The following is a 16,233-nucleotide window of genomic DNA, read 5'->3' as shown; positions in this document are numbered from 1 at the left end:
TGTTAATAAATCAAAAAATGGATTAAGTGAACATCAATTTCTTTACATTTTTCACCATCTTAATGTTTTGTTTAATTATATTAAAGTTTTTTTTTTTGTAACATTTTAGAAAAATCTACCAATTTTATTCTTCATGCACACTTTTATGTGTTTCTCCTTCAACACCCTCAATTGCATCACCTCCATCGTGTTGTATTGCCATCATTTACTGCAGTTGCAAATTTCATTCCATTTCACGCATAACTTATACTTATATTTTTCCTCTCTTCAGTTTGCTTATTTCCTTAATTTATATTTTCAGTAATTCATCTATCCATTTAATTCATTCCAAACTTTTCACTTAAAAAATAGTTCTATTTTTTTCTCTTATCAATTTGATGTAAAAAAAAAAAAAACGTTTTTTTATCTCATCAATTTGATATAGAAAGAAAATATTTTTTTTATCTGATATGTGTTCTTATTTTTGTTTACATATCTTTACTTATCAATGATGGAATGAAGAAGTTTGATAAATATTTTGTTAACTTATTTCTTTTAGATTGCTTTGTAATAATATTTTTTAAATTTTCTAAATTATTGATTATATAAAGTATTATATTTGACGAACCAAACTCGATTTAGTTTGACGAGGCAGACTCGATTTATAAGAGAAGAGAAATAGTAATATAATATTATTATTATCTTAATATTAGAGATGTTTGAATAATATTATAATATTATTTGATCTATTTTAGTTAAAAATAGGAAATCGATTTAACCGGGTTCACAGTTTACTGGTGCCGATTAATTGATAGAGGATAAATCTAGTGTTAAATTTTTGTACCCTAACCGGCCTAAACTTCGCAAGTCATGACTAGTGGCTATTTACTTATGTTACCTATATACATTTTGTCCTTATCTTATTCTTATCATTTTTTGAACGCGTTTTACCTTTTGTCTGCTATCTATTTATGAGAGTGTCTTTTCATTCGCGATTTTATTTTATTTTCCTTTCAGGCTTCTCGTTTACTAGTTCTTTCATTCAAACACACATATATATTCTTACTATTATTCCACCTTGAGTCGTACCACCGTAATATCGTTGACTTATGACTCGAGCATAAGGATCTATATATTAGGGTGTTACACTTAGAGCCTTGGACCTTATTTTTTATTTTCTTTTCTTTTTGTTGTTTATTTTGCTTCAAGGATCAACTTCTTACTCAATTTAGAGCATCCATGATATTTTTCTAAGTTCTTGTACCTCAAGAATCAGCATTCTTGACTTCAATATCAATTATGTACTATTCAATTCATACATTTAGAATCATAGATACTACCACCACATCAAAGTAATAAGAACAACTCAAAATATATAACTAAAGTCTCATGCATTTTACTACTTCTTTTCTTTTTCTTTTGATTTTTCAAGCTCAGTGAGCAATACATGAGATATTTTTCAAAATAAACATAAAATATCAATTTAAATAACTAAACTAGAAAAGCAATAAAAAACTACTAATGATCATTCAAAGGCTTCAACAGATAACAGGAAACAAGATAAAATACTGAAAAACAGAAAATAAATAAAGCAGCAGATAATGAAACTTAACCACCTCAGTTCTGGTGGCTACTCCCTCCCAGAATCCTCTCTAGCGCCTCAGCTCCTCTAACTCTCACCCATGGCTTTGCTATTCCTCCACTACCTAATGGAGGAGGGCAGAGTGATCCTGATACTCTATCCTCAGATGATCAATAGAAGATGTCAACTACCCAATAGATGTAGTCAGCTGATCCCAATAGTCATGAGGTGGGAAATAATATCCCTGAGGCATCTCAGGCTACTCCTACTGAGGAGGGGGAACTGGCTCCTGAGGTGGTGCTCGTCCAAGATCCTTGGTGTACTCCATACCGCTCCAAGTGATCGGCCTCTCAATGTCAATAGGGGTATCCCTATCAATGCGGACTCAGGCAGCCTCACATAAGCGGAAGATGAGGTGGGGGATGGCTAGTCTAACAGAGGTGGAGGCCTTCGCTGCTATGCTGTATAACTTCTGAGGGATCACATGGTGCACCTCCACCTCATTACAAAGCATAATACTGTGAATTATCACAGCTCAGTCAATAATAACCTCAGACCGGTTACTCATAGGAATGATGGAGCACTGAATAAACTCCAACCACCCTTGAGCAACTGGCTTCAGATCATGCCTGCCCAACTGGTATGGCTGACCTCTAGCATCCCTCCTCCACTGTGCTCCGAGGAGGCATCTATCAGTAAGAATCTAGTCCAGTCTCGTATCAGTGTTGACCCTCTGAGTGTAAGAGTGAGGGTCATCTCTGGATGGTGGCAGCTGAAGTATATCCCTCACCCTCTTTGGACCAAACTCTAAGATCCTCCCTCGGATCATAGTGCGCCAGTTCTTTGGGTCAGGGTTCACGCATTGGTGTAGAACTCCTTGACCATTAGAACACCCACATCTTTCACAGGATTGTGTAGCACTTGCCAACCCCTCCTCAGAATCTGTTCCCAGATCTCTGGATACTCATCCAGTTGCAAATCAAATCGGACCTCCGGGATCATCTTCTTTTTGCTCACAATCTCATTAAAGTGATCGTCGTGGGTCTTGGAGAAAAACCGGCTAAAGTCAAATGGATCGGTTGCAGGAGCCTTCTCTTTTCTCTTCCTTGAAGAGGATTCTCCAATTTTTGGTGCCACGTGGAAGATGACAGAAATGGAAAAATGGATTGCCTCAACACCAAAGTTAAAGCTTTTGCTCGTCACCGAGAAAATAAAAATGGAGATAAAAACGAGAAAGAAAGGGGAGGTCACACGGAAAGATGTGGTGGAAAAGAAGGAAGGGGAATGAAAGTAGAGGAAAATAGAGTGGAGTGGGGATAGTGGGTTGAACGGTCAAAGGGGAGGGGGTGTGGAAGTTACCGTTGTGGAAATTGAAGTTCCTCTTTCAAAGACTGATTCTGCATTGCCAGCGCTAAATGCCAGCCCTAACATTTAACACCACAATACTTCACGAAATATGCCATTCAGGGGGCGCTAAACACCAAGAAGGCTGTTTAGCGCCACCACACTTTTCAGGAATAATTTTTTTTTAGGACGAGGCCTGGCGCTAAACGCTTAGCTGGCATTTAGCGCCCTGTGAGGCATATACTATCTTGATTTGCGTGCTATCCATGGCGTTAAATGCCATGGAGGGCGTTTAATGCCAGCATCAGCAGTCCTTTTTCAGCCTGAATCAAATCCTTGCCTCAGCTCCCTCAATTTCAGTCAGAAAATACCTGAAATCACAGAAAAACACACAAACTCATAGTAAAGTCCAGAAATATGGATTTTGCCTAAAAACTAATAAAAATATACTAAAAACTAATTAGAACACTGTAAAATCTACATGAAATTACCCTAAAAAAGCGTATAAAATATCCGCTCATCACAACACCAAACTTAAACTGTTGCTTGTCCTCAAGCAACTAGATAAATAAAATAGGATTAATAGAGGTCAAGAAGCAATAATATCTCAGAGTCCCAAGTAAAGCTCAGATTCTAATTAGATGAGCGGGGCTAGTAGCTTTTTGCCTCTGAACAGTTTTGGCATCTCACTTCATCCCCTGAAGTTCAGAATGATTGGCATCTATAGGAACTTAGAATTTCAGATAGTGTTACTGAATCTCCTAGTTAAGTATGTTGATTCTTGAACACAGTTACTTTTGAGTCTTGGCCGTGGCCCAAAGCACTCTGTTTTCCAGTATTACCACCAGATACATCCATGCCACAGACACATAACTGGGTGAACCTTTTTAGATTGTGACTCAACTTTGCTAGAGTCCCCAATTAGAGGTGTCCTGGGTTCTTAAGCACACTCTTTTTGCTTTGGATCGCGACTTTAACCGCTCAGTCTCAAGCTTTTCACTTGACACCTTCACGCCACAAGCACATGGTTAGGGACAGCTTGGTTTAGCCGCTTAGGCCAGGATTTTATTCCTTTAGGCCCTCCTATCCACTGATGCTCAAAGCCTTGGATCCTTTTTATTACCCTTGCCTTTTGGTTTTAAGGGCTATTGGCTTTTTTTTTTCCACTGCTTTTTCTTGCTTCAAGAATCAATTTTCATGATTTTTCATATTATCAATAACATTTTTCCTTGTTCATCATTTTTCAAGAGCCAACATATTTAACATTCATAAACATCAAATTCAAAAGACATATGCACTGTTTAAGCATTCATTCAGAAGACAGAGAGTATTTGCCACCACATATACTTGATTAAAACTTTCTTATTAAAAACTCAAAAAATATAAATTGCCTCTTTATTCTAAAAATCTACCATTTTATTCATGTTTGCTGATGATGAGAAAAATAAATTATAACTTAATTGAAAATAAAATCAAAATAGACATCCTATTAACTACTCCTTATATATTCTTCCTAAGGTAAACTCCTAAAATGACTACTATCATAGAGTTAAAGCTAAAATTAGAATTTAACAACCTTTACTCTGGGAAGTGGATGTTCCTTTAATCTGTGGGGTGCTTGGTCCTTCAAGAGATAATTTCTGGCGCTTCAATTCCCTCAGGTCACGCCCCTGCTCCTCTTGTTCTTTAAGCAAATAGCCCAGAATTTCACTATGTTCCTTTTGTTCTTTCTTTATTTGTTCCACAGCTTCAAGTATCTTGGTGATGGACGTTTCAAGGTACTCCCAATATTCAGGTTGAGGGATTTCTGGGAGAGATTCCTGCGCCATCTTCTTGATGGGGTCTTCCTGTGCTTGTTGCCTTTCCATTGATGCTTTGGTGATTGGCCGCTCAACTGAGATATACTCAGTTACTCCCATCCTTACTCCAGCGTCTTTGCAGAGCAGAGAAACCAAGCTTGGATAAGCCAACCTGGCATCTTTGGAATTCTTGTTTGCAAGTTTGTAGAATTCCAGTGAAATCAATTGATGAACTTCCACTTCCTTTCCCATCATGATGCAATGGATCATTGCTGCTCTTCTGATGGTGACTTCAGAACGGTTGCTAGTGGGCAGCAGAGAATGCTCAATGAAGTCTAGCCATCCTCTGGCAACTGGTTTGAGATCTTCTCTCTTGAGTTGAATTGGGACACCCTTTGTGTTGGTGGTCCACCTGGCTCCAGGGATACATATGTCCTCTAGAATCTTATCCAGGTCAATGTCTGCTCTCATCATCCTCCTGTTGAAGGAGTCTGGATCATCCTTTAGCTGAGGTAGCTTTAATATCTCTCTGATCTTGTCAGGGGTGGTATGAACAATCTTTCCCCTGACCATGGTCCGAAATTCGTAGCAGGCAGTTCCAGATAGTCTTTGCTTGTCAGTCTGCCACATATTAGCATAGAACTCCTGGACCATGTTCCTTCCTACTTTCGTTTCAGGATTAGCTAGGACTTCCCAGTTCCTGATTCGAATTTGCTCCTGGATCTCCGGATATTCATCTTCTTTCAGATCGAATCTAACTTCCGGGATCACTGATCTCAGACCCATTACTTTAAGATAATGGTCTGAATGTTCTTTAGATAAGAACTTCCCTTGATTCCAAAGTGGTTTTGGAACGCTCTCTTTCTTGCCTCTTGGAGTGGGTTGTTTTCCTTTAGGAGCCATGATCTTAGTGATCTCGGATAAACACACCAAACTTAGAGGTTTGCTTGTCCTCAAGCAAAAGAAAAGAAAGGAGAGGGATAGAAGGAGAGCTAGGTGCAATTGTGGATGGGATGGGAGAGAGGCCGAACCCATATTTATAGGGAGAGGGGGGTGGGTTCGAAAATTTAGAAAAGATATGATAGAAAAGATTGTTTTGAAAAAGATAAGTATGATATGAAAAGATTTGATTTAGGATTAAGAAGATTTTAAAAGATATTTGAAAAAGATAAATTTGGGTTTTGAAAAAGATAATGATTAGATGAAAAAGTTTTTAAATCCTTAAAAATTTTGTTTTTGAAAAAAAAATTTGGATAAAAAGAGTTGAATTGGCTTATGAATTTAAGATACATTTGCTTTATAAAAAAAAAGGGTTTTAAGAAATTAGGGATTTTAGAAATCAGGATTTGTAACATGTTTATGCAAGAAATCATGATTGGAAACATAAAAATTGGATTTAAAATATAAAATTTGAATTAAAAACGAATTTACCTCTTCCCTGCCATCCTGGCGTTTAAATGCCCAAATGCTGCATGTTTTGGGCGTTTAACGCCCTGTTTACTGCCATTACTGGCGTTGAACGCCCAGAATCCTTTGTTACTGGGCGTTTTTCTGAACGCCCAGAATGCTGTAAATCTGGCGTTGAACGCTCAGAGGGAGCTTCTTTCTGGCGTTCAACGCCCAGATTGCTACCATTACTGGCATTTAATGCCCAGATGGCTATCCTTACTGGCGTTTTCTTGCCAGTGAGCTCTTTTTCTCTGTTTTGTGTGCTGATTCCTTCTGCAACTCTGTGAACTTATACAATTGAATTTTTACCTTAGCATCAATGAACTTTATATAAACAAATCAAATCAAGAATATGGCAAAATGCTTAGAGGATGTGATGCCCCATGGCTGGGTTGCCTCCCAGCAAGCGCTTCTTTATTGTTATTGGCTGGACTATCACTGAGATATTTTAATCAAGTCTCAGTTTTGAGCATTCTGGCTCAAAATTGTTTTCAAGATAATGCTTGATTCTCTGTCCATTAACAATGAACTTATTGTCAGAATCGCTGTCTTGCAATTCTACATAGCCATATGGTGACACGCTTGTAATCACATATGGTCCCCTCCACCGGGATTTCAATTTTCCGGGGAATAGCCTAAGTCTAGAGTTAAACAGTAGGACCTTCTGTCCTGGTTCAAAGACTCTGGAGGACAGCTTTCTGTCATGCCACTTTTTCGTTTTTTCCTTGTAAAGCTTGGCATTTTTGAAAACCATGAGTCTGAATTCCTCTAGCTCATTTAGCTAGAGCAATCTTTTTTCTCCGGCTAAAGTGGCATCAAAGTTTAGGAATCTGGTTGCCCAGTAGGCCTTATGCTCCAGTTCCACGGGCAAGTGACAGGCCTTGCCATACACAAGGTGGTATGGAGAGGTTCCTATAGGAGTCTTGAATGCTGTTCTGTAAGCCCACAGAGCATCATCCAAGCTTTTTGCCCAATCCTTTCTACGGGTATTTACTGTCCGTTCCAGAATTCTCTTTAGTTCTCTATTAGAGACTTCAGCTTGTCCATTTGTCTGTGGATGGTACGGAGTTGCCACCCTGTGACTGATTCCATACCGAGCCATAGCTGAGGAGAGCTGTCTGTTGCAGAAGTGAGAGCCCCCATCACTAATTAACGTTCTAGGGACCCCAAACCTGCTGAAGATATATTTCTGGAGGAATTTCAGCACTGTCCTAGTGTCATTAGTGGGTGTGGCTATGGCCTCCACCCATTTAGATACATAGTCCACTGCTACCAGAATATATGTATTGGAGTATGAAGGTGGGAAAGGTCCCATGAAATTAATTCCCCATACGTCAAATAACTCAATCTCCAAGATCCCTTGTTGAGGCATGGCGTAACCATGAGGCAGATTACCAGCTCTTTGGCAATTGTCACAGTTACGTACAAACTCTCGGGAATCTTTGTGTAGAGTAGGCCAGTAGAACCCACATTGGAGGACTTTGGTGGCTGTACGCTCACCACCACAATGGCCTCCATATTGTGATCCATGGCAATGCCATAGGATCTTCTGTGCTTCTTCTTTAGGCACACATCTACGGATTATTCCATCCGCACATCTCTTGAAGAGATAAGGTTCATCCCATAAGTAGTACTTTGCGTCAGTAATTAATTTTTTCTTTTGTTGCCTGGTGTACTCTTTGGGTATGAATCTCACTGCTTTGTAGTTTGCAATGTCTGCAAACCATGGCACTTCCTGAATGGCAAAGAGTTGCTCATCCGAAAAATTTTCAGTTATCTCCGTAAGAGGGAGGGACGCCCCTTCTACTGGTTCTATGCGGGACAAGTGATCTGCTACTTGGTTCTCTGTCCCTTTTCTGTCTCTTATTTCTATATCAAACTCTTGCAGAAGCAACACCCATCTTATGAGTCTGGGTTTTGAATCCTGCTTAGTGAGTAGATATTTAAGAGCAGCATGATCAGTGTACACAATCACTTTTGATCCTATCAAATAGGATCTAAATTTGTCAATGGCATAAACCACTGCAAGTAGCTCTTTTTCTGTGGTTGTGTAGTTTTTCTGTGCCTCATTTAGAACACGACTGGCATAGTAAATAACGTGCAGAAGCTTGTCATGCCTTTGTCCTAGTACTGCACCAATAGCATGACCACTGGCATCACACATTAGTTCAAAAGGTAATTCCCAGTCTGGTGCGGAGATGACTGGTGCTGTGACCAGCTTAGCTTTCAGGGTCTCAAACGCCTGCAGACACTCTTTATCAAAATTAAATGGTGTGTCAGCAGCTAGCAGGTTACTTAGAGGTTTGGCGATTTTTGAAAAATCCTTTATAAACCTCCTATAAAATCCTGCATGCCCCAGAAAGCTTCTGATTGCCTTAACATTGGTAGGTGGTGGTAATTTTTCAATTACTTCGACTTTAGCTTGATCCACCTCTATTCCCTTGTTCAAAATTTTATGCCCAAGGATAATCCCTTCAGTCACCATAAAGTGACATTTCTCCCAGTTTAAAACCAGGTTGGTCTCTTGGCATCTCTTTAGAACAAGTTCTAAATGGTTAAGACAGGAGCTGAATGAGTCTCCAAATACTGAAAAGTCATCCATAAAGACTTCCAGAAATTTTTCCACCATATCAGAGAAAATTGAGAGCATGCACCTTTGAAAGGTTGCAGGTGCATTGCACAGGCCAAATGGCATCCTTCTGTATGCAAATACTCCAGATGGACATGTGAATGTTGTTTTCTCTTGATCCTGTGGATCTACTGCAATTTGATTATAACCTGAATATCCATCCAGGAAGCAGTAATATTCATGACCTACTAGTCTTTCTAGCATCTGATTTATGAATGGTAAAGGAAAATGATCCTTTCTTGTGGCTGTATTGAGCCTTCTATAATCAATACACATACGCCACCCTGTAACTGTCCTTGTAGGAACCAGTTCATTTTTTTCATTATGAACCACTGTCATGCCACCCTTCTTAGGGACAACTTGTACAGGGCTTACCCAGGGGCTATCAGAAATAGGATAAATAATCCCAGCCTCTAGCAATTTAGTGACCTCCTTCTGCACCACCTCCTTCATAGCTGGATTTAGCCGCCTTTGTGGTTGAACCACAGGCTTGGCATCACCCTCTAATAGGATCTTGTGCATGTATCTGGCTGGGCTAATGCCCTTAAGATCACTGATGGACCACCCAAGAGCTGTCTTGTGTGTCCGTAGCACTTTAATTAGTGCGTCCTCTTCCTGTGGCTCTAAGGTAGAGCTTATAATGACAGGAAAAGTGTCACCATCACCCAGAAATGCATATTTCAGGGATGGTGGTAATGGTTTGAGCTCGGGTTTAGGAGGTTTCTCCTCTTCCTGAGGGAATTTCAGAGGTTCTATTATTGTCTCTGATTCCTCCAGATCAGGCTGAACATCTTTAAAGATGTCCTCCAGCTCTGATTCGAGACTCTCAGCCATATTGACCTCTTTTACTAAAGAGTCAATAATATCAATGCTCATGCAGTCATTTGGAGTGTCTGGATGCTGCATGGCTTTGATGGCACTCAACTTGAACTCATCCTCATTGACCCTCAGAGTTACCTCCCCTTTTTGGACATTAATGAGAGTTCGCCCAGTTGCTAGGAAAGGTCTTCCTAGAATGAGGGTTCCACTTTTGTGCTCCTCCATTTCCAGTACCACAAAGTCAGTGGGAAAGGCAAATGGCCCAACCTTGACAATCATGTCTTCAATCACGCCTGATGGGTATTTAATGGAGCCATTAGCAAGTTGGAGACATATCCGGGTTGGTTTGACTTCTTCGGTCAAACCAAGCTTCCTGATGGTGGATGCAGGTATTAAGTTGATACTTGCTCCGATATCACATAGAGCTTTCTTGGTACAAGTATCCTCTAATGTGCATGGTATCATGAAGCTTCCGGGGTCTTGAATCTTCTCAGGTAAGCTTTTTAGAATGACTGCACTGCATTCTTCTGTGAGGTAGACTTTTTCAGTTTCCCTCCAATCCTTCTTATGACTTAAGATCTCTTTCATGAACTTAGCATAAGAGGGTATTTGCTCAAGTGCCTCTGCAAACGGGATCTTTATTTCAAGAGTCCTGAGATAGTCTACAAAGCGGGCAAATTGCTTATCCTGTTCCACTTGGCGGAGTTTTTGAGGATAAGGCATTTTGGCTTTGTATTCCTCAACCTTAGTTGCTGTAGATTTATTACCTACAGATGTGGTTTGAGAAGCCTTTTTAGAGGGATTGCTATCAGCACTTATATGTGTCTGATCTCCCACTGGCAATTGACTGCCAGGGGTGGAGGATGGAGTGGCGTTAGACGCCAGCTCCTTTCCTGTTCCTGGCATTTGAACGCCAGAACTGGACCCTTTTTGGGCGTTCAACGCCAGTCCACTGCCCATTTCTGGCGTTGAACGCCAGTTTTGGACATGAGTTGGGCGTTCAAAGCCAGCTCTCCCCCTATTTTCTGACGTTTGAATGTCAGAATCATTCCTTTCTGGGCTCTTACTGTCCCTAGATGGAATTTGGGTGGTTTGCTCATCTCTTGTTTTCCTGCTGCCTTGAAGTGAGGTATTTAGTGTTCTCCCACTTCTTAGTTAAACTGCTTGGCACTCTTCTGTTATCTGTTTTGATAACTGTTGTCTTGTCTGATTTAATTGTGCCTCCATGTTTCTATAGTCCTTTTTAGTATCTAGTAGCATCTCCTTGAATTCAGCTAGCTGTTTTGCTAGAAAGTCCAATTGTTGATTGACTTCAGTAGCTTATTCAATAGGACTAAGTTCAGCAGTTATTATTTTAGCTTCTTCTTTCATGGAAGATTCACTGCTTAGGTACAGGTGCTGATTTCTGGCAACTGTATCAATGAGCTCTTGAGCTTCTTCAATGGTCTTTCTCATGTGGATGGATCCACCTGTTGAGTGATCTAGAGAGATCTGAGCTTTTTCTGTAAGCCCATAATAGAAGATATCTAATTGAACCCACTCTGAAAACATTTCAGAGGGGCATTTTCTTAGCATCTCTCTATATCTCTCTCAGGCATCATAAAGGGATTCATTATCTCCTTGTTTAAAGCCTTGGATGTTCAGCCTTAGCTGTGTCATCCGTTTTGGAGGAAAATAATGATTCAGGAATTTTTCTGACAGCTGTTTCCATGTCTTTATGCTGTCCTTAGGTTGGTTATTCAACCACCTCTTAGCTTAATTTTTTACAGCAAATGGAAACAGTAATAATCTGTAGACATCCTGATCTACCTCCTTATCATGTACTGTGTCAGCAAGTTGCAAGAACTGTGCCAGAAACTCTGTAGGTTCTTCCTGCGGAAGACCGGAATACTGGCAATTTTGCTGCACCATGATAATGAGCTGAGGATTCAACTCAAAGCTACTGACCCCAATGGAGGGTATACAGATACTACTTCCATATGAAGCAGTAGCGGGGTTAGCATATGACCCCAGAGTCCTCCTGGACTGCTCATTTCCACTTATGTCCATGATGGATAAAGGGAGATAACTTGGATTTATTTTTTATTTATTTTATTTTATAGAAAGAGAACAACTTAAATAAAATAAAAATAACTAAACAAAAAAAAATAATAAATTTCGAAAAACACAAATACAAAATAAAAATATTTTAAAACTAAAATAATTACTTAACTAAGAAGATTTGAAAAATTTTGAATTGATTTTTTAAAAAGAATTTTAAATTTTGAAATAAATACTCGAATTTTAAAAGTAAAATTCGAATTTTGCTTTAAAATAGAGAGAAAATATATTTTTGAATTTAAAGAGGAAAGAGAAAAACAATAAAATAGCACAAGATTTAAAATTTTTAGATCTAATGCTCCTTGTTTTCGAAAATTTGGAGGGAAAACACCAAGGAACACCAAACTTAAAAATTTTAAGATCAAGACACAAGGAAAACTCAAGAACACTTTGAAGACTCACAAGAACACAAGAACATGAAGAAAGAACACCAAACTTAAAATTTTTAGAAAACCAAACTAAAATTTTCGAAAAACAAAGAAAAATCAACAAGAAAACACCAAACTTAAAGTTTGGCACAAGATTTAATAGAAAAATTATTTTGAAAAAGATTTTTAAAAGAAAAAAAATAAGGATTTGAAAAAGAAAATTTCAATCAAAAATAATAAAAGACTCTAAACCAAGAAGAAAAATTTCCTAATCTAAGCAACAAAATAAACTTTAGTTGTTCAAACTCGAACAATCCCCGGCAACGGCGCCAAAAACTTGGTGCACGAAATTGTGATTATCAACAATATTTCTAGTCCAAGCAGCTTCACAACCTCGCACAACTGACCAGCAAGTGCACTGGGTCGTCCAAGTAATACCTTACGTGAGTAAGGGTCGAATCCCACGGAGATTGTTGGTTTGAAGCAATCTATGTTTATCTTGTAAATCTTAGTCAGGATAATAAAACAAGCAGTTTGAATTATAGGAGATTAAAAGGGCATAAAATAAATACTTATTGTAAAATAATGGAGAATATGTTGGAGTTTTGGAGATGCTTTGCCTTCTGAATCTCTGCTTTCCTCTGTCTTCTTGTTCATGCACGCATGTCCTCCTATGGCAAGCTATGTGTAGAGGTTCACCGTCGTCAATGGCTACTTTTCGTCCTCTCTGGAAAATGGTCCTCTGTGCTGTCACTGCATGGCTAATCGTCTGGAGGCATCACCCTTGTCGATGGCTAAGTCCCATCCTCGCAGTGAAAACTACGCTCACGCGCTCTGTCACAGCACAGCTAATCACTGGTTGGTTCCCGTTCCTACTGGAATAGAATCCCTTGATTCTTTTGCGTCTGTCACTAACGCCCAGCACTCGCGAGTCTGAAGCTCGTCACAGTCATTCGATCATCGGATCCTACTCGGAATACCACAGACAAGGTTTAGACTTTCCGGATCCTCATGAATGCTGCCATCAATTCTAGCTTATACCACGAAGATTCAGATTAAGAGATCTAAAAGATACTCATTCAATCATATATAGAACGGAGGTGGTTGTCAGGCACACGTTCATGGGTTGAGAATGGTGATGAGTGTCACGGATCATCACCTTCATCACAGTTAAGCGCGAATGAACATCTTAGATAGGAACAAGCGTGTTTGAATGGAAAACAGAAATACTTGCATTAATTCATCGAGACACAGCAGAGCTCCTCACCCCCAACAATGGGGTTTAGAGACTCATGCCGTCAGAGAATACAAAGTTCAGATCTAAAATGACATGAGATACAAAATAAGTCTCTAAAAGTTGTTTAAATACTAGACTAGTGACCTAGGTTTACAGAAATTGAGTAAACTGTGATAGATGGTGCAGAAATCCACTTCTGGGGCCCACTTGGTGTGTGCTGGGGCTGAGACTTAAGTAATTCACGTGCATAAGGACGTTTTGGGCGTTCAACGCCAGGTTTGGACCCATTTCTGGCGTTGAACTCCAATTTGTTGCCTATTTCTGGCGCTGGACGCCAGACTGCAGCCCAGAACTGGCGTTGAACGCCAGTTTACGTCATCTATCCTTGAGCAAAGTATGGACTATTATATATTTCTGGAAAGCCCTGGATGTCTACTTTCCAACGCAATTGGAAGCGCGCCATTTGGAGTTCTGTAGCTCCAGAAAATCCATTTTGAGTGTAGGGAGGTCAGAATCCAACAGCATCAGCAGTCCTTTTTCAGCCTGAATCAAATCCTTGCCTCAGCTCCCTCAATTTCAGTCAGAAAATACCTGAAATCACAGAAAAACACACAAACTCATAGTAAAGTCCAGAAATATGAATTTTGCCTAAAAACTAATAAAAATATACTAAAAACTAATTAGAGCACTCTAAAATCTACATGAAATTACCCTAAAAAAGTGTATAAAATATCCGCTCATCAGCATTCAAGTTGCAAATGCAGGCGCTAAATGCTCAACATGGTGTTTAGCGCCCAAATCGACGTGAAGTCACCTAGAATTACGTGCTCCTTGGCCTTAAATGCCTAGCCTAGCATTTAGCGCCACCCATCAGAGAGCTCATTGAGATTAGTGCCCTGTCTGGTGCTGAACACCCATCCTAGCATTTAATGCCAGAGCATCTGAATTGAAATCCTCTCTAGGGTGTTCTGTTCTTCTTCCAGACTCCTCTATCCCTGTTCTAAACACTTTGCACGACCACAAACATAAGTAAACCAAGGAAAACTATGAGTAGAAGTCATAAATAAATGAAAATTAAACTGAAAACAAAATCAAAGAATACTAGGGATTGAGTTGCCTCCCAATAAGAGCTTCTTTACCGTCACTAGCTTGACGGTCAGTTTAGCTAAGGTGAGAGTTGATCATAGTGCCTTAGCTCCTCACATCTCACTGTCAATCTTTTTCCTGTATCCTCATGGATTAACTCAATATGCTCAAGGAAGAGGATATTGTTCATCGTATGAGGCAATATTGGACTTTTGGTCAGCACCATTTTCATTCTTGGTGAGAAATCTTCAGTGCCTCGTTGTAGTATGGGGAGGATTGCTCCTCCCTCCATCGTTTCTCCCACTTCTTGAAATAATCCCAATTTGAATTCATCATACCCTACAACACAATCACAACCAAACTCCAAGCAACAAGGGTGATATCTCATAAAGAAAGTAAGAAATCAAAGCAAAGGACATTAACAAACAAGAAGACTAAACACCCAAATATTAACAAAAACAACCAAACAACCAAGAAGTAAGCTACCTACACTATGGACATATTCACATCAACCTAAAACATAACACCAATTTCATCCCCGACAACGGCGCCAAATTTGATAAGAGGATTTCCTTGTATAGTTTAGAATCAATCGAGACATGAATCAAATCGTTGGTAGCATAGTCCAAACCAACAATGAATCCTCATGATCAAATATTAAAATTCAAATCAATTATAAACCGAGATCAAGAGTAATTCAACCTCGGGTCGTTCTCCCTATGATGCAATTGAGGTGTTACGCTTTCGGTTATGGGGACAAAATAGAGTGGTTTTCAAATCAAAGAACTAAGAAATGAAAGAACTAAGCAACGATCAAAATTAATATTAAAGCAAATAAAAAGGAAGCAAGGTTAAAAATAGTGAAAATGCAAGATATGTAATAAAGAGCCTTGACATGGGAATGAGGAACCAAGGAATCCTATCATCACCATAACCACAACTATGGTAATTATGATGAGTCAATCTCGCCTAGTTAACCCCTAACATCGAGGAGCAAGTCAAGCAAGCATAATTGACCTTAATCCATAAGTCCTAGCTAACTTACCAAACTAGTTAATAAAATGCTAGCGTCAATGGAAACAAGAGTCAACTAACTACCCACCATTAAATGTCGGACATCATGACTATAGTATTCTAGGAACTCAAATCCCAAGCCAAGGTGTGAAAATCTACTCAAAATTACCAAGTGGCATTTTCACAAATACTTGGTGGGCATCAAACCGAAACATGAGAAATTGCAAGGAAAATTAGGGAACTATAACCAACTATTCACAAAATCAATAATAAACATCCAAACAAGCAAAAAGAAAGCATAAAACAGTAAATTCATCAATCAAACTTCAAGAACTCAAAATTGGAAATATAAACAAAGCACTTGAACCAAGAGGAAATGAAAATAAAAATAATGTAATTAAAGAGAAAATTGAGAATACTTACAATTAAATAAGCAAAATCCAAAATCAAAGCTTGCTATAAAATGCTACAATGAAAATGGAAATGAAACCCTAAGAGAGCATTCTACTCTACACTACTCCTACTCCTAATTATGTTCTAAAAAAAACCATCTAAGTGAGCTTCTTTTTCTAATTTCCTTCATATGTGTTGATATACCCTTCATATACCACTTCAATTCAGCCTTCAAGCCTTCCAAAATGGGCCAAAAGCCCTCAGAAATTGCGTAGCACGTGTTTCATTAATGCAACCACGTGCAGGGTCCTGTGCGTACGCACACTTCGCTGAATGTTCTCCTGTGCGTATGCACAGGTGCTTGTGCGCACGCACACATTCAGATTCCTTCTTGTGTGCACGCACACTTACTTGTGCGCACGTGATGAGCGGAT

The sequence above is a fragment of the Arachis stenosperma genome, chromosome 5 (assembly GCF_014773155.1).
Source record: "Arachis stenosperma cultivar V10309 chromosome 5, arast.V10309.gnm1.PFL2, whole genome shotgun sequence".
NCBI classification, from domain to species: Eukaryota; Viridiplantae; Streptophyta; class Magnoliopsida; order Fabales; family Fabaceae; genus Arachis; species Arachis stenosperma.
The sequence above is the reverse complement of the archived record's forward strand: the minus strand, read 5'-3'. Positions refer to the sequence as shown.